General features: G+C 40.7%; 1 protein-coding gene across 1 annotated transcript in view; it reads right to left on the bottom strand.

Moving 5' to 3' along the window:
- The window catches only part of LOC122788638, a 1,051,127-nt gene that overhangs the window by 50,901 nt on the left and 972,359 nt on the right, over positions 1 to 27,867 (bottom strand). The gene's annotated exons all lie outside the window — the stretch shown is intronic.

Below are 27,867 nucleotides of genomic sequence, written 5' to 3'. Positions count from 1 at the left end.
TTTTAAATGACAGTTTTGCCTTCGGTGACATTGTATAAATACATCTCTCATATACCCTATCGGTTTGTTTGAGAATTATCTGATAGTAAACATCAGGCAATTTCTACCTTGTTTCAGGATGCCCATATCCACCAAGCTGGTAAAGGGGATAGAGGGAAAGTTCATATCTATGGCAACTGACCTTTTTTTTGTTGATTAGACAGTTGTTGTGAGAAAATATAAGTTAGGAGTATCTAGTTTGCAAACCTGGGTGCAGTACTTTTCACTGCACAAACTAGCTGTCCTTTGTGCAACTAGGTATTTAGGGAATTTATGGAATTTCAAGGTTGCTTTAACAGGAAAAGTGTCAATTCAAAGAGCCTGTGTTACAGGGCAATAGCAAACACTTGAGGGGAAACTATTAAGGTAGACCCTGATGATTTATGGATGAAGTATTTTAGGGAGTTATTCTGAAGTTAGGTTAGACAGTAACTAACTAAGCAGTACTTACTGAAAAGAAAGAATTAGCTTTTCACTCCAATGGAGCTCAGGAAGTTTGCACTATAACTTCCTAAGCCTTTTGACAGAATCAAATTATGTCCTCACATTTCAAACAAATGTTCATATTTCTGGAACCATAGAGGTTATGATAGAAGTGCAAATGGCAAACTATTCAGCACAAACTATTTTTATAGTGGCAATATTCTTTAGGTTCTAGATGTTAAACTGAATTTGACAAGTGACAGTAAACACAGTAACTATTAAGTTTGTAATATTTTGTAAACAACTTACAGTATCTCAGTAACCACTCAAGTTACACACATACTGTCAGAAGCATTTTATTCATCTATCTGAGAGCTTTCATATGAGACTAAGGAGTTCTGTCTTTGTCACTTGATTGCTGAAATATTTAGAAAAATGTGAAAATTATATCCATATAAATTAATATCATAAAAACAATAGGTAATATCTGTTTACCTGCACTAGACAAAGGTCAAATGTTAATGTGGTTGAGTTTGCCATTGTGTAAGTTTTAAAATGAAATATTTTAAAACCTTGTACACAGCATGGTTTTACAATTATTGATGGAAATATGAAAAAGCAATATTTGTCGCTTTCAGGCATCAGTAGGAAGTTAACTGCAGATGCTCCTGGAGGTGTCACTCGAATGTAATGAGTTAGAATGATGAATAGTGGGAATTCACCTAATGGGTTATTAACTAGACACTACTAGTTTTGGTCTCACCACAGCTTCACTCTGTGGGGGTACAATGCTCTTTTGCTTCTTCTCTCACCAGGAAAAAATAGTAGCTCTAATGAGAAGCAAGATGCAGGCTCTTTGGTGATCAACAGTCTTATCCCAGATGATACAGGGATTAGTAAGCCTGTTGTAGCCTTTCCCTGGCAGAAGCCTTAAATAACAATCAGACCACGAAGGTCCCACACAGATATTGACCACCAAATCAGAGGCAGTCAGGAATCAATTCATTCTGCTCCTTCTCTCAGCAGAAGCAAATCCATAACACAAATTGCAGGCTGACACCTATGAAGCAATTATCTGGCCTCCAGATGATCAGAAGTATCCAGTAAATAATGTCCCAGGAGCAAAACAGAAACACTAATCCCAAGATGACTACTGAGTAGAAGAATGCACGCTCTCCAATGATTGGTAGTCTTGGAAAAGATGTTGCAGAATTTAAAGGTAAGATGAAAAAATGGGTTAATGTCCTAAGAATTACAGCATGCATGAAGCAGTTAGATATGAAAGAGGCAGGGTTCAAGCTTTAGCAGTCCAAGGGGAGTGCCACTAATTTTAAAAGAGTAAGATAGATTGGAATGGGGTCGGGTACTTAGTATTCTCAGTCTACAGAATAAAGTGGGATGGCCAGTAAAGTTAAATAGCTGAAGGGGAGTGACTTTACAAAATTATGATTTTTTTTGTGCCTACTGACATTAGCCAATGAAAGGGGAGAAGGAAGGAATTATGTAGTCAAATTAACATTAGGGCAGGTGACTAGAGGGATAGCCATCTTTAAACCATCTCTCAACAACCTAACTTACATTCATTTCTAATCCTGTAGCTGCTTTGTCTTCCCTACCCCTCTGTTCATTGTGCATGCACAGCAATTTGCATGGGTTTCTTTTCTACGTGACACCCCCCCCCCCCCGGGATTACCTGGATACAACAATATCTTCTTTATCCACTGAAGCTGGCTATCTTAACTAAATTAAACCTCCCAGAAGCAAGAACCTGACATCCTACAGCTTTTCTGTTGTAATAGGTGAATTGCAACTTAGTTTTTGTCAAGTTTTAAGGCTTAAAAGGTGAATGCACAACAACAGTGTAGGGTTCCAGCCAAATGCCATTAGATTGGGCCAATACCTTGAATCAGTTATACACAAGCAGATATGCACACATACACACACACACACACACACACACACACACACACACACACACACACGTAAGTATAAATACACACAATGTTCCAGTCCTAAGCATTTACTGCGTAAATTAGTACATTTTTGCATTTACTTTCAGCAAAGTTTCTATACTAATCACAATTATATCTATATCTGCCAAACAACCCTGTTTGTGTGCTTGCCCCAAGATTCTCACTACACCTTTCTAAAATACTGGAAAATATTAATACTGGGTGATTTCAATTACTCTGCCATTAACTGGGAAAACTACTCGTGTACCAACACCTTTGCCCAACGATTCTTGGAATTCATAAATAACAATGCCCTGGATCAACTAATCCATAGTCCCACCACGGGTTCCAATATCCTAGACCTGGTGATTACCAACATGGAAAATTGATGCTCCACAACTATGGTCACCCCCTCGTTGGTCAGGTCTGACCATAAGCTAATTACCCTTGACATCCACCCCCCCCCCCTCAGTAAGGAAACCTCCGTAAAAAACTTCTCCAAAGCCAACTTCATGCTACTCAAGTCAGAAGTAACAAATTTCATGACACCTATGCATATGGGAACTGAAAGTTCGACTGCTGAATCCTACACTAAGGCACTGTACGAGCACATCCACTCGTGCATGAATCATGCCATCCCAAATAGAACCAAGATGCTCTCCTCCAAAAAAGGAAGCCAATCTGGTGCTCCCCTGCCACAAACAAACTTTACAACAAAAGGAAGAAACTGTTGCAGAAAAGAGGAAAATCCCCAGAAGCAAAAAACTCCCTTACCAGCCTCAGTAAGAAGCTGAGATCCCTCATAAAATCCTCCAAATCTAGTTACAAAACTAAAATTGCCAAAGATTTCAAAGACAACCACAAGGCATTATATAGCTATGTCAAGAATCTAAATGGCAATGCTCAGATCTGCTCTGAGCTACAACAGAATGGCATTAAATATACTGATCCCAAGGATATTGTCAATATCCTGGCAGATCGAATCAGTGCCAACTTCACCCCCCTCTCACCCCCTAAAGGGCCCATCTCAATACCGAAAAATTGCCAAATTCCAGTAATAATGACCACACAGTTAAAAACTGCACTCTCCAAAGCTAAGAATACAGCATCCATGGGACCAGACAACATCCCAGGCTGTGTACTACATGAACTACAAAATGAACTGGCACCTCACCTAAGTGTCATGTTTAATCATAGCCTCACCTCAGGCTTTGTGCCCAATGAGTGGTGCACAGCTACAGTTATCCCACTCCACAAGGGGGGATCCACCTTGGATCCTGGGAACTACTGCCCCATCAGTCTGACGAGCATGATCTGCAAGGCCATGGAATGTATTATCATGGAACTTATAAACAAAGACAATGGCAACCTTCAAACACTGGTCCCCACCCAGTTTGGGTTTGTGAATGGCCGATCATGTCTCCTGAACCTGATTGACTTCTTTGAATCAGTCTCCAGAGCTGTGGACAAGGGTAAGGCAGTCCACACAGCCTGTCTTGACCTCGCCAAGGCCTTTGACACCATCCCTCACTCTAGAATCATAGATAAACTTACTAAGTTGATCATTAATCCCTATATCACTTGATGGGTTGCCAACTGGCTTACTGACAGAACCCAGACTGTAAAAGTAGCTTACTCCAAATCCAGCTCCAGACAAGTGACAAGTGGAGTACCTCAGGGTTCAATCCTGGGTCCACTCTTGTTTGGCATCTACTTCTCTGAAGTACAGACCAACACTAAGGGACTCTGGCTAACAAAGTTCACAGATGACTGCAAACTGGGAGCCATTATTGAGTCCCCAAATTATGTGGATATTCTACAAAAGGGCCTTACAGAAACAGATGCTAGATGCCTGAACCATGGGCTCAAGCTCAATGCCAAGAAATGTACAGTTATCCCCTTTGGGAAAAACACATACCCATGAATTACCACATAGGTGGCAGTACACTAAACAACAAAAGTGTGATAAGAGACTTAGGGACACAGGTGGACAGTGGTCTCACCTTCGATAACCACATTGCCACAACAGTCAGGAAATCCTTCTATGTGGCGCACCTCATGACTAAGGGCTTTTCATCCAGAAAAAAGGAGGTCATTGTCCCACTGTACTCATCCCTCATTAGACCCATTATAGAATACAACACCATGTTTGATATGTACCTCTCAAGACATCTGCAAAAACTGGAAAGGCCACAGAAATACCTCACTAGAAGAATCACAAGCCTAAAACAGATGCCCTATGCTGCCCATCTAAAAAAACTCCAGCTATACTCTGTCGCATATTGTCTACTCAGAGGCGATCTCTGCTTAACATACAAGACAATGTCAAACCCAGAGCTGTTGGACATGCTACACTTAAAGAAATCACAATCCCTCAGAGCCACTCGCTCCAGGGATCTAAACCTTGTCATCACAATAAACGAAACATGCTGGAGGGTTAGATTCTTTACCCAGAGACTCCCCAGATTCTGGAATAGACTGCCCATACATGTCAGGCAGAGCACCTCTTTGGCCCTCTTCAAAACGAAGCTTGACGATTGGATGGGAGATAGGAAATTCATCCCAGGGATCACATCAGTCACCCTGCTAGACAGGGATCCAGGGAAGTAAATATTGTGGGAAGAAATAGCCAGGGAATTGTAATGGCTAGGCTTGTATAGGCCCTAGGGCCGATAGCCTAGTACCAACCTATGGACCTATTATTTAAAGTATTCCAGAGCTACTTAGATTAAGCATTTGTTAGATACTGATATTTTAAGCTTATTACTTACCTTAAACTCATAGTTTTTCAGCTCTTCTCCCTGTGGGGGATGGACACAATTTCCTGGTTAATCCTGTTCCAGTTGCTCTCTACGCCATTCCCTGTCTGCTACTCCCACCCATAGCCCCACCCCCTGATTATCCTCATTAGTCAGTCCCCTGCTAGGGTGCCATCTTTAAACCGTCTCTTAACTACTTATCTCACATTCATTTCTCATCTTGTAGCTGTTTTGGCTTGCAAGTAGGTACAGTACTGCCGCTAATATACATTACTGTCTTATTACTGATAACTGCTGAGTTGTAACTGATGCTCAGAACTCCTATATGCTTTGAGAATTAGCTATTGTATTAACTAACAAAGTGCTTGTGTTTCTATCTATGAAAGTAGAGCTTAATTGTTATACATCTGCCAGGCATCCGGTGAACCATTTGCAAAGCTTATTCATGTTCTGGCTGAATCTGTAAGCATTCCTGTTGCATACTACTGCTCTTAGAAGACTTAGAGGCTGGACTTTACAATTGCTTTTGTAGAAGGCTAAGTGAATGCAGTTCATGTTGCTGTTAGTTCATACTGAATAACATAGCTGTAGAATTATTGTCTTAGAACAGCCATACTTTGCTTTGTGCAATATATCCTGTCTGTACTCACTGCTGAATTGTACCGCTGTTATCAGGCAGACTGCATATTAATGCTGATAGTTTGTGGTTGTACAGAGCTGATAATGTATGCAATATAATCAATTTTACTTTCTATCTGTATACCTTGCATGCTGTGCAGTTCACATTCTTGTTACCTTTGCACTAATTCTGCCTTATTTAACTTTATTTTTAAGTTTGCATGGGTATCTTTCCTGCGTGATCCCCCCCCCCCCCCCCCGGGATTAACTGCATACAACAATATCTTCTTTATCCATTGAAGATTACCATCTTAACTAAATAAAACCTCCCGGAAGCAAGAACCTTACACCCTACAGCTTTTCTGTTCTAATAGCTAAATTGCAAGTTAGTTTTTGTAAAGTTTTAAGGCTTAAAAGGTATATGGACATTAGTGAAGGGTTCCAGCCAACTGACACTAGATTGGGCCAATACCTTGAATCAGCCTTACACACACACACACACACACACACACACACACATATATATATATATATATATATATATATATATATATATATATATATATATATATATGGACACACACACACACACACACACACACACATACACACACACACACACACACACACACACACACACACACAGTGTTCCAGTCCCAAGCATGTACTGTGCAAATTAGTAAATTTTTACTTTTACTTTCAGCATAGCCTCTATACTAATCACAACTATCTCTATATCTGCCAAACAACCCTGTTTGTATGCTTGCAGTGATAATTGTTTAAAGTATTCCAGAGGTACTTAGATTAAGCATTTGTTAGATACTGATAGTTTAAGCTTACTACTCACCTTAAACTCATTGTTTTTCAGCTCTTCTCCCTGTGGGGGCCAGGCCCACACTGTTCACTATGCTCCCCACGGTCCCCCCATAACATCAACCTTATACCTAGCCTGACCCCTTCCCACACCTCTCTTTCACCTATCCCATAACCCCTCTAATTATTCCCCCGTCATACCATACCTCCTAGCTATTCTACCTTCTCACCCATTCTAAATAGGGCCATATAGTGCTCCTTCACTTAAATTATCACTATCCTGCTCATATTCATTCTGTTATCACACTGCACTCAACCACCATCATGTCCATCACAACTATTACTTTGATATCACTATTCTCACTTACACTCTGTCTCCTAAAAATAATCACAGCTTTCCAGACACCCAATATACCTCCTACTCCCACCTGTACAACCACCACACATAACAACACATTTATCAAGTTGTTCAGATATCCACCCTAGCTTATTCACAGCTAATACCTCTGTACTATCCAAAGTAAAAATTCTACCTCTCCAAAGACAGCCCCAGTATGACACCACCAGCAGCAACTATACCATTTTTAGAAAAAAACTGATATGTATAACTCACACAGTTTGCCAAAGCATTACCCAGTGCAGTGATGTGCAACCCAATCCAGACCCAACCCCCTCAGCCCAAGCAAACCTAGAACATCTGTCATGCTATCAACCATAAATCTCCAAAACCTTATATAAAAAAAATACCTGAACTCCAGGTATGGATTTCACAAAATAACCCGGATATTATAGCAGCTACCGAAACCTGGTTGAAATCATATGCAAAAGACACTGAATTTCTTCCCCCAGGCTACTCATGCCTGAGAGCCAATCAAATGCACAAGAGAGGAGGAGGAGTAGCAATACTCTTTCCTAACAAATATACATTAATTCTCTACTTAAAACCAACACCCAACTTCTCCCCAGCTTAAGTACTAATCTCTATATTAAAACTTAACCATAAAAACATTTGCATAATTGCTCTGTATATCACTCCAGGAAACAACATACCAGTATTAGAAAACATACTTGCCTGAACTTCCCAAAATATAGATAATGAAACCATCATTCTAGGTGATGTAAACATGGATTGGCTAGACATTGCCCACAACAACCCCTCAAAAAACATAAACCTTTACAGCTTCTCCCAGCTAACTGAAGATATCACCAGAACCCACAAAAATAACAACTGGAACTCCACAAAAGACTGGATATTAGTGTCCCACCCAAACAATGTCATCACTGCAGACATACTACCTAATACCATTAGCGAGCACCACCCAACATATATCCTACGCAAAACCACCCAAACCCCAGGCCAACACCAATACAAATCAACCAGAAATTTTACTTAGTTCTACCCATCCATATTTAATGAAACCTTAGGTAAAGTAAATTGGGAACCTCTCAAATCCCTTCCACTTAATGAGGCTGTTGAATTCTTTAACTCAACATTCCTAGACATCCTAAATAGGCAAGCACCTACCCACCAAAAATGAATAAAACATAGTCATGCAAGCTGGATCTCAAAATCCACCAGAAGTAATGTATACAACGGATAAAATTTGGAAATCATGGCAGAAAAACAAAGACCCCTCAACTCTACTGCATTACAAGCAACTGCGTAACCAGGCAAAACATATAATAACCAGTGATAAAAAAGCCCACTACCTCCACCTACAATGCCACCATAAAAATAATCCCAAAAAATTCTGGTCCTCCATCAACCAACTATTACACCCAGGCTCTCATAGCAACCCATCCCCTGACCCACACAAACCCCCTCTCGAGCTTGCCACCCTTTTAATTTCCTACTTCATTGACAACATAGCTAACATAACCACCCCCTTTCCTACTGTTACCACCACCACCAAGAAAGCTGATGACCAAATCATCCCAGAAAATAATCCTACCCTCAACTATAACCTAAAATTCTTCCTCATGCCCACCACCACAATAAAAAAACTTTTACTTAAGATAAAACCCTGTACTCTGGCCCCTGACAATCTACCCCCATGCTACCTGCAGTTAGCTGCAACTCTATAGCTTATCCCATCAGCATACTCATTAACAGATCGATTAAACAGTCTCTTGTCCCAGACATTTGGAAGAAAGCATTCATTCTCCCCTTGCACAAAGCTGGCACCAACACTGACACCGCACACTTTTGATGCATAGCAATTCTCTCACCCCTCTCTCAAACACTGGAAAAATGCATCCATGTCCAACTCCTCAACCACCTGCTTGAAAAGCAAATTCTATCACCCACTCAGCATGGTTTCAGACCAGGACACAGCACCACTACGATCCTCCTATCCTTTGATACTGTTAACAGGACACGAGATTCTGGTAAAATAATCACTTCACTTTTCCTCGACCTCTCCAAAGCTTTTGATACCATTTTCCACACTATTCTCCTCTCTAAACTATCCACCTTCCATGTTTCTTCTCCTTCTCTACAATGTTTCAATAGCTATCTCTCCAATAGGCAGCAAGCCACCAAATGGCACTCTACCTTCCTCAATACTTCCACAGGGGTACCCCAAGGCTCCATACTTGGTCCTCTCTTGTTTAGCATCTTTATTAACAACTTTCATTCCACTCTCCCTCAGTGCTCAATAATCCAATATACTGATGACTCTGCAATAATATGCACTGCAAATTCCATCTCTTAACTCCAGCCAATCACCCAGAATGCCCTCACCTCTACTGAATCTTATATGCTTAACAATCATCTTGCCCTAAATCCAAAAAAAACTAAACTAGTCATTTTTAACCCTAAGAAAACCACTCCCCTAGATAAAAATCTCTTCACTATACATGGCCAAGACAATACCACTACAGACGTTGTCCCACACACTAAATTACTAGGCATTATTATAGATGTAAACCTTAACTTTGACCTACATATAAACAATAATATCAAAAAAAACCCCACACCTAAAGCACAGTATGCTCTACAGGTGCCAAAACATTCTTAGCCTCTCTACAAGACAAACCCTTGCAACTACCTTTTTATTACCGTCTCTCCTTTATGGTGTCCCTCTCCTCACTAATATCCAAAATTCTACAAAATCCAAACTTGATATATGTTACAATAGAATAGCCAAATTTGCCACCAAGGCTAAATTTGCATCCAACCACTGTAACTCACTGAAGCAGTTAGGGTGACTGGATCTCCCCCACATCTCTCATTCACCCAACTAACTAGAGCACACAAAATAATCTACAGACCCATAGACTGTCCTGTTCTCTGAACTCTACTTGCCAAATACCAACCCAGTAGGCAACTAAGATTTGAAAATTATCTACTTCTAAAAGTAGAAAAGCCCACCTTACCTGCTGGTCAACTCCTCTACTCCTTCACCACAGCCAAACTACAAATCTCACTTCCACCTTCTATAAGAAACACAGGCAGTACCACCATCTTCAAATAAATATTGAAAAACCATCTCAACTCTTCCTGAATATATACTTGTCTCTTCCTTCTCCTTATATGATAACTAAACTCAAATGCTGTGACTGATGGGTTCTACTTTACATGGTCGACATTTCATAAAGTCGAAGACTATATGGCCGAGACTATATGATCGACTTTCGAAATATCGATCATGTAAAAAAAAAAAAAACACAGCAATCACTTACATTCACATTGCTAGCAGGGGGGGCACACCCCCCCACACTCCTTGTGGGGGACTCCACTACCCCCCCCATACCCCCTGGAACTTAAATATACCAACTCCGAGATTGCACTACAGTGCAGAAGATTGAAATTTTTCCATTCTGCACTGTACGGAGAGTCCCGTTCTGCATGGCCGACATATCGAACGTTGATCATATGGTCTCAGCCATATCGTCTTCGACTTTATGAAATGTCGACCATGTGAAGGGGACCCAACTGATGATACTTTCTCCATATTTATTTATTTTTTCATCACTTGTTGATACTGGTACAATAATAATGATTTAATATATTTATGTATATACCTCAGATTTAATTTATCTGGCAACCAACTAAATTCCAGCTTTTATGTATATGTTACTGTAATCACTATGTGTAACACTGTTTCTACTTCTGTACCAATTAAAGTTTAAAATTTTTCTGTATCTATCTTCTTGTTAGAGCTTTTCTTCCCTGGGCCTTCACTGAAAATGGGCTCTTTTAGGCCCAGTATGGACTTTCCAGGTAAACAAATGCAATAAAACAAAAATAAAATAAATAAAAAACACAGTACCATGAGGGGAAATTTAAATTTATGTATGACTCACATGAATCACACCTCTGGTTGCTTTCCTCATTTAAATGTGCAGTAGAAAGCAGAATAAAATGAAACACAGTGTAATGAAAATATACCACAATGCATACAACAGAAGAAAGCAATAAGGCAATACAAATTGCAAGAAAGTAATATAAAGAAAAATAAACTAACTTCCATCTTCACAGTAACAGTCTACAGAAGAGTCTAAGTGAGCTTTTCAAGTACAGACTTGAAATGCTTTATTTCACCTCACAGGTGCAAGGTAAGTTTGTAGCTCCTCTTTCATTTCAGAGGTAATTAACCTTAAGTGGCCTTTTCTAATCTCTTCTAGTGCTTAGTGTATGATCTGCTTTTGTAGGCCTCCAGGGAAATAATAATGCATGTTTTATTTAGCTTTTCAGTGACTGATGTTTCTCCGAGGTGAAGGGACCTCAGAATCAGAATAATAAATTAAAGAGAATGAGAAGCAAACTCGCCAATATGGCTGATCCAGGGGAAATGATTCCTTGTAGAATGGTATTCCTGATGTGCTGCATTGCCTCGTACTACTGCAAGCCAAGTCCATGTGGTGTAATTGCCTAGGAACATCAGTCTATATGGAAACAAGACCTCGATACCCATTGTCTTACTTATAAACTCAAATAATTTACATGCAAATTTTAGTATTTTTCTTCTTTTGGCCACTGCTTCCAATATGGACCTCTAGCTGTTTTCACATAAAAGCCTGTCTCTAAATCTGTGTGTATATGTGTGTGTGTGTGTGTGTGTGTGTGTGTGTGTGTGTGTGTGTGTGTGTGTGTGTATATACTTTTTCTTTTCTTATTGTTAAGAGGGCTCTAATCGGGCAAGATATTGATATTGATAACTCTCTCACCGAACTGTCCACTCCTTACCTTATTTTCTGCCTCTACTTGGTGTTATTATTGCTCATAAAAAATAAAAAAAGGAAATCTCATTTATTCATAGCTATTATTTAATATGCACACAATACTAATTTTATTATTCATGCAGTGATTTTTACTGAAATGCTTGTGTGATTTTTTTTTTTGAACTTGTATCTGCTAGAAAACAATATTGAATATTTATTTTGTATAGACTAACTGGATGATGTGTACTCTGCAGCCTACTATAGGTATACTATTGTACTATTTTACTAATATTTCTGTGGAGCTTTTCTCCATGCGTCTCCTCTGAAAATGGGCTTCTAGCCCAGTCAGACCTTCCCAGTAAATAAATAAGTAAATAAATAGATAAATAGATAACTAAATAAAAAATACATGTGAATGTACCATCCCAGTCTCAGGTGGAAAAGTGCCATGACATCCCATGTGTGTCATATGTACTTTCCTGTGTATATTACAATGTAATGGGCCTTATTACAGCCTTGGAAAAAATATTATAAGGTACTTAACAGAAAGGTAACTGGGAAAACAAGACATACTAAAATATAATTATCCGTGCAAGAAACCTGGATCTCATGACACTCAAAATAAATCCATACTGCACGTGACATGCTGAATTGAAGTAGACTGAATATAAAACTACAGTTATAAATACATAAATATTTCCCTGAAAACTCAATTTTGATATTTAGACCCCAAAGTTTGAAACATTAGGTTATCTCTAAGGTAAATCAGAAGGAAACGTCTGAGTACTTAAACACACAGTAGTTAAACACACTAATATTCTGCAGATAGACTGGTATGAAACAAGAGTAAACCTTTTGTTAAATTGGCCATACTGTGCAGTACAACACATAACTCTGTCTCTTAAGTTTCTTGTTTTGTTTTGATTTTTTTGTAGCTAGCTAAAATGAAAACTGGCTTCTAGCCCAGTCAGACTTTCCCAATAAATAAGTACAATACAAATAAAATAAACAAAGGTAAGTTTGGCATCCCAGGCCAAGGACAACCACAAAGCATTCTTTATCTATGTCCGCAACCTCAAAGGCAATACACAACTGTGTGCAGAGCTCATTGTAAATGGAGCCACCTATACTGAACCAGAAGATATAGCAAACCTCCTGGCTGATAAATTCAGCTCCAACTTTACCCTCTCTCCCCCTCAACCTTCCCTCAGGAAATATCATCAAATATAATAAAATTGTCTAAGGCTAGCTTCGAGAGAAAAATTGCACAGGGCACTAAGGATAATAACAAGGCTTTCTTTAGTTATGTTAGGAACCTGGGTGGGAATTCCCAGATATGCTCAGAATCAGTCCAAAATGACAAAAAATACACCGAACCCACAGACATTGCCAACATCCTAGCTGACAGGTTCAGCACAAACCTTCCCCCCTCCCCACCAAAAGGGCAAATATCTATCCCAGCAGAGTGCTGCCCCCTGACATCTCAGATGCTCAGGTAAGAGCCGCCCTCTCCAAAGCAAAAAACACAGCATCAATGGGACCAGATAGTGTCCCGGGCTGCGTCCTACATGAACTCCAAGAAGAGCTAAACCCAAACATAAAACTACTGTTCAATCTCAGCCTTACTACAGGATATGTACCCAAAGAGTGGCGTACAGCAACAGTGGTCCCTCTCCACAAAGGTGGTGCCTCAACGGATCCTGGAAACTATCACCCCATAAGCCTGACTAGCTTGGTCTGCAAAGCTATGGAAAGGATCATCATGGACCTCATAAATAAAGATATTGGGGACCTACAGACACTGGATCCTACCCAGTTCGGATTTGTTAAGGGCAGATCCTGCCTCTTAAACCTGGTCAATTTCTTTGAAACAGTCACCCAAGGCCATTGACAAGGGGAATGTGGTCCACACAGCCTACCTGGACCTCGCAAAAGCCTTCGATACAATACCCCACTCGGGCATTATAGATAAGCTCACCAGCTTAAATATAAACCCCTATGTCACTAGATGGGTTGCAAACTGGCTCAAGGACAGAACCCACATGGTTAGAATTGCTGGAGCCATGTCAGACTCCAAACCAGTTACAAGTGGCATCCCACAAGGTTCAGTCCTGGGACCTCTCTTGTTCAGTATATATTTCTTGGAGGTACAGGCCAACATGGAAGGACTGTGGCTGACCAAGTTCGCAGATGACTGCAAACTGGGCGCCATAATCGACTCTCTAGCCAACACAAGCATCCTACAAAAGGGCCTCATAGAAACAGACAACTGGTGCCAGAGCCATGGCCTCAAGCTAAACGCCAAAAAGTGTATAGTCATCCCCTTTGGCAAAAACAAAGTGCCCACAAATTACCACATAGGTGGTAATCCATTAAGTACAGAAGAAGTAATTAGGGACCTGGGAACCCAAGTTGATAGCAATCTCTCAGTTGACAACCACGTGGCCAAAGTGGTTAGAAAAACATTTTATATAGCCTACCTAATCATGAAGGGATTCACATCTAGATCAGGGGAGGTCATCGTGCCTCTTTACTCATCCCTCATCAGGCCCATAACTGAGTACAATGCCCCTTTTGGGATGTACCTTACCAGACACCTGCAGCAACTGGAAAGACCCCAAAAGTACCTCACAAAGAGGATCAGAGGGCTCAAACAGATGCCATATGCTGCCCGGTTAAAGAAACTCCAGCTCTACTCAGTGGCATACCGCCTGCTCAGAGGCGATCTGTGCCTGACGTATAAAGCCATGTCCAACCCGGAATTAATGGACATGCTGCACCTCAGAAAATCCAAATCCCATCGAGCTACACGCTCGAGAGACTTGAAACTCAGCTCTGAAATAAATAGGACATGCTGGAGGGACAAATTCATAACCCAGAGGCTCCCTTCACTCTGGAATAAAATCCCAGTCCAGGTTAGGCAGAGTCCCTCATTGACTCTCTTCAAGAGGAATCTTGATGAGTGGATGGGAGATCGTAGGTTTACCTTGGGTATCTCTTCTGTGTCACTGTTAGACAGAGGCACAGTATACTAACCTCGAAAAAGGGCATAGCAAAATTAATTTAAAATGGGTGGCAAAAGACAAACACAATCTGGCTAGGCTTATAAATGCCCTAGGGCAGATAGCCTAGTATGAACCTATGAACCTATGAACCTATAACTTCCCCTACTATTACTAGGGAACAGGCCCTTAATGCTCTCCCTAAAACCAAGGACACTGCATCAATGGGCGCAGACAATATCCCAGGATTCCTTCTTAATAGCATGAAACGTGACCTATCAGGGCCTCTGGAATTACTATTTAATTGTAGCCTCCAAACAGGGCTTGTCCCTCATGAATGGAGAAAGGCAACAATCATCTCTCTGCACAAAGGTAGGCCATCTACAGACACTGGAAACTACAGACCCATAAGTCTCACTAATCTTATATGTAAAGCCATGGAAAGAATTATCATGGAGATGCTCAACAGAGATATAGTAAACCTCCAGACACTGGACCCAACACAGTTTGGTTTTGTCAAAGGCAGATCATGCCTACTCAACCTGGTGGACATCCTCATGTAGGTCACCAAAACAATGGATGAGGTCAAAGTCATTCACACTGCCTGCTGGTCAAGGCATTTGACACAATACCCCACTCGGGTATTGTTAACAAACTTAAGAGGTTGGGTACAAACTCATATGTCATCCGGTCAATAGCCAACTGGCTCACAGACAGGACCCAGGAAGTTAGAATTGGGGAGTCCACCTCTACAAAGAGGTCAGTCACAAGTGGAGTCCCTCAGGAATCAGTCCTTGGACCACTCCTTTTTGGCATTTACTTCTCTGAAGTCAAGGCCAATGTCAGTGGTCTCTGGCTGACTAAATTTGCAGATGATTGCAAATGAGGAGCTGTCATTGAATCCTACACTGACACAAATGCTCTCCAGGAGGGGCTGACACAGGCAAACAACTGGTGTCAGAGCCATGATTTAAAACTAAATGCCAAGAAAATGCATAACAGTATCCTTTGAGAAGTCATCCATCCATGGTAACTATCATATTGACAACACACCCCTTAGAGCTGACCCAGTAGTCCGGGACTTGTGGACATACATAGATAGTAATCTAGCCATTGACAGTCACATTTCTACAGTGGTGAGGATATCATTCTATGCTGCACAACTTATAAACAAAGGTATGGCATCTAAGTCTTAAGAAGCCATTGTTCCACTGTATTCTGTATTTATCAGACCTATTGAGTACACTTCCCCCTTTGGTATGTACCTAACCAGGCATATCCAACAATCTGAATGTCCACACAGGTTCCTCATTAAAAGAATACAGGGCATAAGTAATATGTCCTATGCAGACCACCTCAAGGCCCTATAGCTGTATTCTGTCTCCTTTAGGCTTTTGAGGGGAGATCTATGCCTGACATACAGTGCATTGTCAGACCCTATTGCTGGAGAGATAGCCATGTACCCAAGAGACTACCCACTTTAAGCAGAACATTTGAGGGATATTAAGAACAAACCACTAATGCACTTTTTTGCACCAGTAAAATGTGTGAGGGTTTTAAAAAGTTTTTATTTTTTATTATAGATAGAGTGGTGTATAATGAGAGGGGGGTGATTTTAAAGCATTACTGGAATTCAGGAGACTATGTGGCAAATCTCTAGGTATAAATGACAGTTGCTCTATTACTAGCTCACTGAAATTAAGGTCGATGCAAGTTTGATATACTTCAAATGTGATGTATTTTAACAGTTTTTTTTGCTTATTGGTTTTATATTATTTAAGCATTTTTCACTATATTTAATATTTGCAGCCTGATGCTATAGATTTAAAAAGGGATTGGCACTTGTTTAGTTAACTATGTCATTCAATTAAACAATGCTATATAAGGGAACTAATGGAGATGTGAATTTGACTCTGATGATGCCTAAATATAAGTAGGTGAAAGCACCAAGTCTTTTTTTTTTTTTATTTAATAAAGTGAACTTCTGTGGAAGTCTGGACATTGTGGTGACTTCTCTGTTTGGAACTTCTCAGAGATTTGGGCTGCATGGCTAGGCATAAAAAAGGCCCTTGTGGTCATTAGCCTAGTAAACACCTATGAGCCTATGATTACTTACATTTGAAATTTAAGTAAACTCCACAGTAATATAACTGTATTATATTTATTTATGTATTTATTATGAAGAAGCAAAGATGGTAACTTACCAAACCATCTCTCACTAAAATAAATATACTACATGACTTTTTTAGGTAACAAACAGGATAACTCTCATTAGAAAGTGCAACCATCTGCACAATGCCCTTAATTTGCTATATGGTTATATATTTTTTTCTTATTCATTTGCTAACAATATAAGTAGGTTCAGGACTGTTCACATCTTGTAATACTTAATGACAGGGACTTTACTCTTGTAAGTGAACCTGAATAATCATGGATATGGGTGATGGCTATTAAATTATGCACATTTAATAAGTAGATTAATTAAAATAACTAGTAGTACTACTCTCTGAGTGGTCAGTAATAAAATAATGGAAAAAACAATAACTCCCTTTAATGGTGACTTTACACACATTATTTCCAGTACCTTTTTCGGTTGTGGGAATTATTACCACATCTGCGTTTATCCCTTTCCATTGAAAATTGTAAAGCCGTACTGGTAGATGAAGATTCCAAATTAAAGCACAAACATGAGAACACAGTGATGGAAAACTTGCCTAAATGTCTCTGAATAGCGTACAATGGCCAGCAACTGCAATAATTATGCTGAAGCCTGTCTACCAGAGACAATGGTCTTTTATGAAAACAGTATACCCACAGCGAATGGGTACCATGTCAAACACCATGCTCTTTATGGTTTCTTCATCTCTTTTGGAAGGACAAAGATCTCAGTGGACACTGCCTGCACATCTAATAGGTACTAAAGTGTTACCTGTAGTATGAATTCAGAGCACTTCAACAGGGAAAAAATTTGCAGATGGCAACCCACAGAATAGTCTTCCATATATCCTTATATTACTGCTTGCAGTTTGGATGTTTTTTTTTTTTTTTTCTAAAGGTTTTATAAACACCTCTGTGTCATTTTGCAAGTAGTGTTGTCACCTCACAGTAAGACGCTGACCAGTTCGACTCTCAGCTAGAGCGTCTTCTGCGTGGAGACATGCGTGAATGTCCGTACCTTCGTTGAAGGTTGTGCATTAGGGCTGGCAACTCAGCACGTAAAAATCAACTGTCAATCATTAGCGGACCGGAGTTCCGCTGTGACGACCCCTAACAGGGAATAGCCGAAAGACACAACAACAACTATATCCACTTCAAGAACTGAGAGCAGCAGTATGCTTTTTGTAATAGCTGCTATCTCACACAGTCCAGCATTGTTTTAGTCAGTAAAAGTGAATGTTATGGTAGTGATCCAAAGGGAAGAAATACATTTATGATGAAAGAAAGTAATAGCTAATTTGACTCTCCTTTCATATTTGTAAGTTCAAAATGTTGATGCACTAAAACTACGTTTGACAGTCTCTTACTTATTCTGTGCTTCATGTTTAGAAACATACATGGCTCTATATTAGTTCACCGAAGTCACTCTTCAGCGAACACACATTCATCAACTTGTATTCAGCGGAAATCACTTCCACGATTTGCTGAATACTCCCAGGGCAAGGAAATACTCGTGGAAATGATTTTTGCTGAATACGGGTCAATTAATGTGTTCGCGAAGAGTAACTTCAGCGAACTAATATAGACCCACACACACACACACACACACACACACACACACACACACACACACACACACACACACACACACACACACACACACACACACACACACTCACACACACACACACACACACATATATATATGTACAATTTTGTATGTATTTCAGCATTGCACTTGATTATTTAGATAGGAAAATGCACTTGTCACTTTAAAAGTTAGCAGTTAGGGGTTCATAGATTAACTGGTTAATTGGATGCATAATTACTTGTAGGCAGAGTCTTTATATTGGGCTTTTAACATTGAAGTGTTATTCTGTTGAAGTCATTGTGAACGGACTGATGAAAGCGCTTAATCCATTAAACATTTTGTTCATCTTGAAGTGCTTCCTTGCTACAGTGTTTTTTACTTCTTGGTTTGCACAAAGTAGTGGTTTGTGACATTTTTTAAAATACTGTAACTTTGGCATTATAAATATTTTTTGTAACACAATCCTGGCTAAAACGGAACCACAGCAGTCAAGTTCACCTACCTGCTAAATGAATACATAGATAGATAAGTCAGATAGATAAGTAAACAAACAAGTAAACACAAATAAAAATGAGTTTGAATGGCTACTGAAACAGACATTGAACTGCCAGTGTGCAATCACAGCAAAGCACTGCAAAGCGATGTGTCTGGTAACCAAATGTAAATACAAATTTTGTAAAATGGAGGCAAGGAGCAGTGTAACAGGAAAAATCAAAATGGAAGTAGGCAGGCTAAAAATTTCAGATCATTTTAGGTTGTCACTAAGCAGTATAGCAGTTATGTATTTTAAAGCCTAGCCGCTGCTATCATAGTAAAAGAGTATAAAGGATAAGTCCAGATAAAATAATTTTATCTAGTAGATCTAGGAGACTCTCCCTTTCCTGGGAGGAATAGACACCTTGCAGAAGTTTCCAGTAGTTTATTCAGTTAAGCAGATAGATGGATTAGTGTTCTTGTTTTAATACATTACATTCAACAAGTCAGTTATTTAAAGGCCATTGCAGGCAATGATGGGAGGTTCTGTGGGAGCTGTTTGGAGGAAAATCTGAAAGACAGAAAAACAAGGAGCCAATCAAAAAGCTTAGAGGTTAGTCCCTTATCTGAATATTCCTGAAAGACCTGTGAAGGTTTACCAGTTCAGCAGCCTGTGGAACCTTATTCTCCGTCAAAAGGTTTTACGTTTATTTTTTAACTTCTAACTAATAAAACACGACAACACATTATGAGCTACAAATACAGAACTATATTTAAGAAAACACTTTTGCCTGAGCTTCGTCAGGTCCATCTAATAGAGTGGTTTACACTTTGATAATTGAAAATGCCAGCTTTTACAAGGTTCTCACCAGACTTTATTAGTCTGTTTTGTAACACGTGTAAAATGAGAGGCAGTGTCTGTCTGACATCTCCATGGTGGGCCAGTAATCAAGGAGGCTGAATCATCACTACTGACAATGGAGAGGGATGTGCACTTGAAATAAAATGGATACACCCAGTATTTTCAGATGCAGACCTCTTTGCATCATCAAACACAATTTCATTTAAGAGCACACACTCAGCCCGGGGTCTGAGTGTTTCTATCTGCATCTCCCCTGGTCCCCAATAAGGCTCCCCACTGGCACTGTGAAACTAGTGCTTCATGCCTCTGCCCCAAGTAGCTGACACACACACACACACACACACACACACACACACACACACACACACACACACACACACACACACACACACACACACTCTCTTTGAGGTTTAATTTTCACACATCCACACACCTGGGAAATGCTGGCACAGACTATCTGCTCTACCAACTATGCCCAGCCTATAAGATAGAGTCACTGCCACCAGTCAGTTACTTAAAAGGGTATCCAATTATGCTGACTGAAGTCAATATTAATACAAATGGTACTGTTGACCAAACAGCAAGGCTTTCAGGAGTGGCCAGAGTAATCACCAAAGAAATATGTGTAAATACTCTCAAAGCTTAAATATTTTCTAAAAAGGATGAACCACAATGAAACATTTAAATATATTTAATATTAAATAATAAAAGAAGAAGAAATTATTATATATATATATATATATATATATATATATATATATATATATATATATATATTTACAGTAAACCGCAGAGTTCAAATCACAGGACATATTGAAAATAACATTGTTTTTCTTTATTTGTATGAGTCTGTCCATCAGTCTCTAAACCAAGCTTCACTATATACCTTACTGAATCTAGGAAAATCATTATTCCCTAATACCTTACTTGATAGAGCAGGGCGCAATGAAATATGTGAGCAGCCTTTCTAGTCAGGTTCCTCAAAACAGAATACTCAATACTCAGAGATTGACCCCTGTAAAATATAATATCCTTGATGGCTTGCAGAATGACTTCATCTGGTCACCTGACTCTAGGTTCTCACAGTATCCCCCTTTGAAGCTGAGACAAGAAATTAGCAAGGACAGCTACAATATAGATCTAAATGTTTATGGCATCACTTGGGATTCCCATTTTTTACTGAGCTAATGAACAAAGGCTTCTTCCAGACCCACCATCTGCAGCCTTATTCAGCACTGTGGGGTACCATTTTAATGGTTTATCAGCTCATTTACACTTTCCTTATTTTCCTTAAAGTAAGCTAGCTGTTAGTCCCAGTATCCTCTATTAAAGCATATACATTTAATTTGGTTACAATAATACATGTACATTTCTTTTCTTTCCAACAGGGTGCACTGTTGATGCATTTTAACACAAGTAAACCTCACAAATACATTTTCAGCACAAGCATTTGTACAAATCACTTTGATATACAAATGACATATAATTATTTACAAATTTCCAGCAAGCAGTGCTGGCTCAACTCATACACCCACTGTTCTACTTTTCCTAGCATGGCTGGCAGTACCTCCTATCATCACAACTTGAACCTCTTTGAAGACTCAAGTTAGTTTTTCAAGTGACCCTTGAGAAAAGTGGCTTGAGATAAGCCTATCTGGGAATATGTTACCCCATTCCCTGTCTTGAAACCTCATCAGCGCTGGTATTGCTGACCCCACTATGGTGTTGTACTGTCATGTCATATGCCTGCGATCCGAACCTCCATTTTGATAACTTGGCATTTTGCTCTCTGGCTCTATGTAGCCATGTTAAGGGATTGTGGTCTGTAACTACAGTGAATTTCCTTCCATACAGATAAGGCTGAAGTTTCTGCAGTGTTAATACCATGGCTTGACATTCCTTTTCTACAACAGCATAATATTCCTCCCTGGGTAGACGTGTATGGCTGAGATATACCACTGGGTGCTCTTCTCCTTCTGAGGAAACCTGTCTAGGTTCAGTCTGCACCCTATGGTTGAAGCATCCACCTGCACAGCAAATTATTTGCTGTAATCTGGACTGGCTAACACAGGGGGGTCCTCCCAAAGCCCCTTTAACTTTCTGGAATGCCTGCTCACATACTGGGGTCCACACTACGTTATCTGGCCTGTTTCTCCTTGTCAAGTCTGTGAGGGGGAGCAGCTCTTCCGCTGTAATTGAGGACAAACTTTCTACAGTACCCCACTGTCTCTAAGAATACCCTCACCTTCATTTTGATAACATGGGCATGCCATGCCTAAATGGCTTCTACTTTGGCAGGTTCTGGCCTGATCTTACCACTCCTTACTCTTCATCCCAGGTAGGAGACCCCTGCCATATCCACCTGATTCTTACTGAGCTTAATGTTCAACTCTGCCCTTTGCAGTCTGCCCAGCAGCTCCCTGACATGCCTAAGGTGGCTGTAGATGGCAAAATCATCCAGGTAATCAAGGGCATAATCTCCTGCTCCTGCTTGGATACAACCTACCAGCCTCTGGAAAGTCACTGGGGAATTTTTCACCCCAAAGGGCATCTTCTTGAACTGATACAACCTGAAAGGAGACAGAAAGGCTGACCTCTCTCTAGCATTGGGGGTCAAGGGCACCTACCAGTAGCCCTTGGTCAGATCAATAATGGTCAGATAATTAGCTCCACGCTGCATCTCTAAGGCTTCATCTGTCCTAGCCATGGGGTATGCATCTGACTCTGTGTGATTATTTAGTCTTCTGTAGTCCACAGAAAACCACTGGCTGCCATTATTCTTTGGTACCATGACAACTGGGGAGGCCCAAGACTGCTGGAATCTTGGATTACTCCCAGTTCCAACATCTCCTGTATCTCCTCCCTCAGAGTCTGTCTGATTCGCTGTAAGGGGTCTGCTGGATAGATCTTGGGGCCCTGCATTGACATAGTGCTGCACCAGGTGGGTGAACTCTGGCTTCCTAGTTAACATGTCCTCAAACTCTTGTAACACTGCTTGGATTTCTTGAACCTGGTTAGGGGATAGCCTCTGGGACATTGCTGCCCCTTCCACTGAGGTGTCAGTCAGAGCGTCACTGAGGAGATCAGCTACCAGAACCCCCTCAGACTCTTCCTGCCATCCACTGCAAATACTCACCAAAAGGGCTTCCCTATAATGGTAACGCTTCATCATGTTAACAAGGCAAAATGTGTGCCCCTAGCAGTTCTACCATGTAGTTAACATCACCGATCTTCCTTACCACTTTGAAGGGTACCTCCCAAGCTGCCTGCAGCTTATTCTGTCTAACAGGAATGAGCACCATCACCTGCTGTCCCAAAGCATACTCTCTGGCTTGAGAATTCCTGTCATACCCAGACCTTTTTTTGCTGTTGGGTTCCTGTCAGGTTCACCTGGGCCATGCCAATGAGCTCCCTAAGCCTTGTCCTGAGGTTTAGAACACATGTCACAACAGAATCCTTGTGGGATTCACACTCATCTTCTCACTCATTATGAATCAGATCTAAAAGTCCCCTCACCCTATGCCCATACAACAACTCAAAGGGTGAAATACCTGTGGATTTCTTGGGTACTTCTCTGCAAGCAGACAGCAGGTGGGGCAAATATTTGTCCCAGTCTCTCTTAAACTGGTCTGCAAATGCACATAGCTTGATCTTTAGTGTAGAACTTAACCTCTCCACAAGACCATTACTCTAGGGACGGTAGGGGGTTGTCTTTAGGTGCTTCACTCCACAGTGCTCCCACAGACAAGCCAGCAGGCCTGACCTGAAATTGGCACCTCTGTCAGTCAGCATTTCCCTTGGGAAACCTACCCTGCTGAAAATCTGTAGCAAACCATTTGTCACCTTCTCTGCCTCGATGGAGGATAGGGTTACTGGCTCAGGGTATCTAGTAGCATAATCCATTACCATTGGGATATACTTCTTCCCTGTGGAAATTGGGGTACTCAGAGGCCTACAATATACATAGCCACCCCCTGACATGGCTCCTTAATCACAGGCAAAGCCATCAAAGGAGCTTTGACCTTGTCTCATGCCTTGCCTACTTTTTGTCACTGCTCAAAGGTCCTGCAGTACCTAGTTACATTCCTAGCAATCCCAGGACAATAAAAGTTCTGCATAATACATCTCTTGGTATGCTTTAAGCCCATATTACCTGCAAAAGGAAAGTCATGGGGTATGGCTAGAAGTGCCAGGTGGTAGGCTCTGGGCAGTACCAACTTCTGTATTACCTGACATTCTAGCCCTCCCTCAAGGGTCTACACTCTATACAGTAACCCTTTGTTCCAGTATACAGACCACCCTTTTCCTTGAGAATCAGGCACCTCCCTAGCTACTTCCCTCAAACCTCCTAATGTATGGTCTGAGAGCTGAGCCTGTTGCAACTCTATCTTTGCAACTTTTCCCAGCTCCCCTTCCATAGGAAGTCTGGCATCTCCTGACAGCTGTGCCTCACTAACAGCCTGGGTACTACCACTCACCTCTGTCCTTGCAGTCACCCTGTACAAGGGAACATCAGTACCTACCAACAGCCATGCCTCATCTTCAGGCTCACTGCTACAGGGAATCTCCCTCCCTAAATTAGCCACATCATCAGTCCTGGCTTCAGGGATCTAGTCTTTCCGGGTCTCCCCCAGGCTACCAGACTGACATGCCTGTCTTCAACCCTGACTGTGTGTCACTGCATGCACATAAGGTACTGCATTATCAAAATAATTCCCTATCAAGACATCTGTAGGGATATCATCAAACACACCTACTTGCTTGCTTCCTTTTCCACAATTCCAGTCAAGGTGAACCATGGCCAAAAGCATTTGGAATGGCATCCCTTCTTAGGATCTGACTGAAGTGGACTGCCCAAGCAAGTACTGCTTCTCTTTAACCACTGCAGGCTTTATAGTGGTTATATATTAGAGGCTGTGACTCTCTTGGCAGTGGCCTGTTTTCCATCTAGCAAGATAAGATACAAACTCTGGTGGTAGTATAATAACTATGTTGTCACCAGACCTCTAACTGCTGGCATTTTGTTATTCCCACTTGTTGGCTCCCCCACCTTTTGTTCCCCACCTTGCCTCCATGGACATCTATTTGCTATATTGTCCCACTGGTTACATTTAAAATATTTAACCATTGATCCTGGCCATGTACCTGAACTAGTGGCTTCCCCTGTTACTGGCGGAATCTGTTGGGTAGGTTTAGGCTGCCGAGCATGGGTTCCCTTATATCCCTGTGCAGCACTGGGTATCCCTTTCCTGTGCAATGATACCCTGCTTGCTAAGCAGAGATCCCCATTTTTCCCCGGCTCATCTGCAGAGTTGCGTTCCCTGTCTGCCAACCAGATACTCATATACTCATGTAGTCAGGCAAAGTGCTAAGGGTTTGTTCCCTCACCAAAAGGTCTGCCAGCCATTGAAAAGTTGTGACCTGACACCCACTCAGCCACCTATGAATATAACTCAGCAATATAATCGCACACACTTTCATCTGCCTTGAGTCTATGCTCACAAAACTTTTTTTCTGTAAGCTTCATGTGTTCATAGGTTCATAGGTAGGTACTAGGCTATTGGCCCTGGGGCCTATACAAGCCCAGCCAAAAAGGTACCCTGGCTTTTGCCACCCAAGAAAATTATTTTCCTGTGCCACTGTTGAGCAGAGCCACAGAAGTGATCCCCAGGGTGAATTTCATATTTCCCATCCAATCATCAAGAGTTTTCTTGAAAAGTGCTAATGAGGAACTTTGTTTGATATAGATAGGTAGTTTATTCCAGAGTATGGGAAGTCTCTGGGACAGGAATCTATCCCTCTGGCATGTTCTGTTTATTGTGGTGACAATGTTTAGGTCTCTAGAGCATGTAGCTCAGAGGGATTGGGATTTCTTTAAGTGGAGCATGTCCAACAGCTCTGGGTTTGACATAGCTTTGTATGTTAGGCAGAGATCACCTCTGAGTAGGCAATATGCAATGGAGTAAAGCTGGAGTTTTTTGAGACGGTCTGCGTAGGACATCTGTTTGAGGCCGGTAATCCTCTTTGTGAGGTATTTCTGCGGCCTTTCCAGTTGTTGATGTCTTGTGAGGTACATCCCAAAAGGGGCATTGTACTCTATAATGGGTCTAATGAGTGATGAGTAGAGGGGAAACCTTTTGTGTTGAGGTGTGCCACAAAGAAGGATTTCCTGACTACTATGGTGATGTGATTATCAAAGGAGAGACTACTGTCCACCTGTGTCCCAAGGTCTCTTATCACACTTTCGGTGTTAAGTATACTACCGCCTATGTTGTAGTTCATGGGTACAGAGTTTTTACCAAAGGGGATGACAATGCACATTTTGGCATTGAGCATGAGGCCATGGCTTTGACATGTCTCACTGAGGCCCTTCTTTAGGATGTCCACATCAATTGGGGTCTCAACTATGGCTCCTACTTTGCAGTCATCTGCAAACTTCATTAGCCAGAGGCCTTCTGTGTTAGTCTGTACTTCAGAGAAGTAGATACCAAACAGGAGATATCCCAGGACTGAACCCTGTGGTACTCCACTTGTCACTGGTTTGAAGTCAGATTTGGAGTCTGCAACTTTTACAGTGTGGGTTCTGTCACTGAGCCAGTAGGGAACCCATCTTGTTACGTAGGGATTTATACCTAGTTTGTTGAGTTTAGCTATAATTCCAGAATGGGGGATGGTGTTGAAAACCTTGGTGAGGTCAAGATAGGCTGTGTGAACCACCTTACCCTCATCTGCGGCTTTGGTGACTGCCTCAAAGAAGTCGATCAAGTTCAGGAGGCACGATCTGATTTCACAAACCTGAACTGGGTGGGGTCCAGAGTTTGGAGGTTACCAGTGTTTTTGTTTATGAGTTCCATAATGATACATTCCATGGCCTTGCAGACCAGGCTCATCAGGCTAATAGGGCGATAGTTCCCGGGATCAGTGGTGGCTTCCCTTTTGTGGAGTGGGATAACTGTTGCTGTGTGCTATTCAGTGGTCACAAAGCCTAATGTGAGGCTATAATTGAACAGTTGCCTTGGTTATGTCTGATGAAGCTTGGTTGTACTACATGAAAGTCCTTACACTTTTTATTTTATTTTTTTTGGTTTGTTTAATAAATGTATCCCTTTTTATGCCATGCTGGTTGTTTGCCTGTTTGACTCACTTATAACATTTTATAGGTGTTAATAATGCTTTCACAGCACTAGTGGGAAAGAAAAAACGTATTAGCTTTAAGACTTGGCAGTATATTTCTACTTATTAAGCAGATGGAAAACACATGCCAAAAGTCACATTATTTCTTATTTGTAACAGAAATAGGAAAGATATGGCATAATAATGGAGAAGTCTTAGAACATATCTAGATGTGTGTAAAATATAATATTCAGTTGAACTGTTTTACCACACTATATCACAGGCATATATAGATGAAGTAAATGAGTATGCTGCAAAATGTTTAATGTTAGCAGTTAAGTACTTTACTGAATATATGAAACCTCTGACTAATAGACGTTTAGTTAAAACAGTTTCTGAGACATTTATTATTTGCTCTGAACAATAAGCATCTAAATTATGCAAATAAACAAGTGAGGGGGATGGCATCCATATACTGACAGCAAACTGAAATGCTGCATATATAGAAACACACACACACTCTATATATATATATATATATATATATATATATATATATATATATATATATATATATATATATATATATATATACACACATACACACACACATAAGCACACTCAAGCATATTTGCGCTTTTCAAACTAGCTAATTTAGTATTAGACTGTGACTTGTGTCCTGAGTCACAACCCACAAAAAATGTAAAAGTATGTCTTCTGAATAAAAGTGTATAAATTCATGGGTTGGTAGGTTTCAGTTCTTATTAGTCCCTTTACTTCAATTGATACTATAGTAGTTCTTGTTGAAAGCTGTGAAGGAATCTTGATACAAACATGTGACCCTGAAAAACATGTAAAACTAACACTGCAATACTGCATTATTTAGAGAATATTTTAA

The sequence above is a fragment of the Protopterus annectens genome, chromosome 14.part0, assembly GCF_019279795.1.
Source record: "Protopterus annectens isolate FY-2018-M chromosome 14.part0, PAN1.0, whole genome shotgun sequence".
In the NCBI taxonomy this organism is placed as follows: domain Eukaryota; kingdom Metazoa; phylum Chordata; order Ceratodontiformes; family Protopteridae; genus Protopterus; species Protopterus annectens.
Note: the sequence above shows the minus strand (reverse complement) of the source record. Positions and strands in the feature narration are given on the sequence as shown.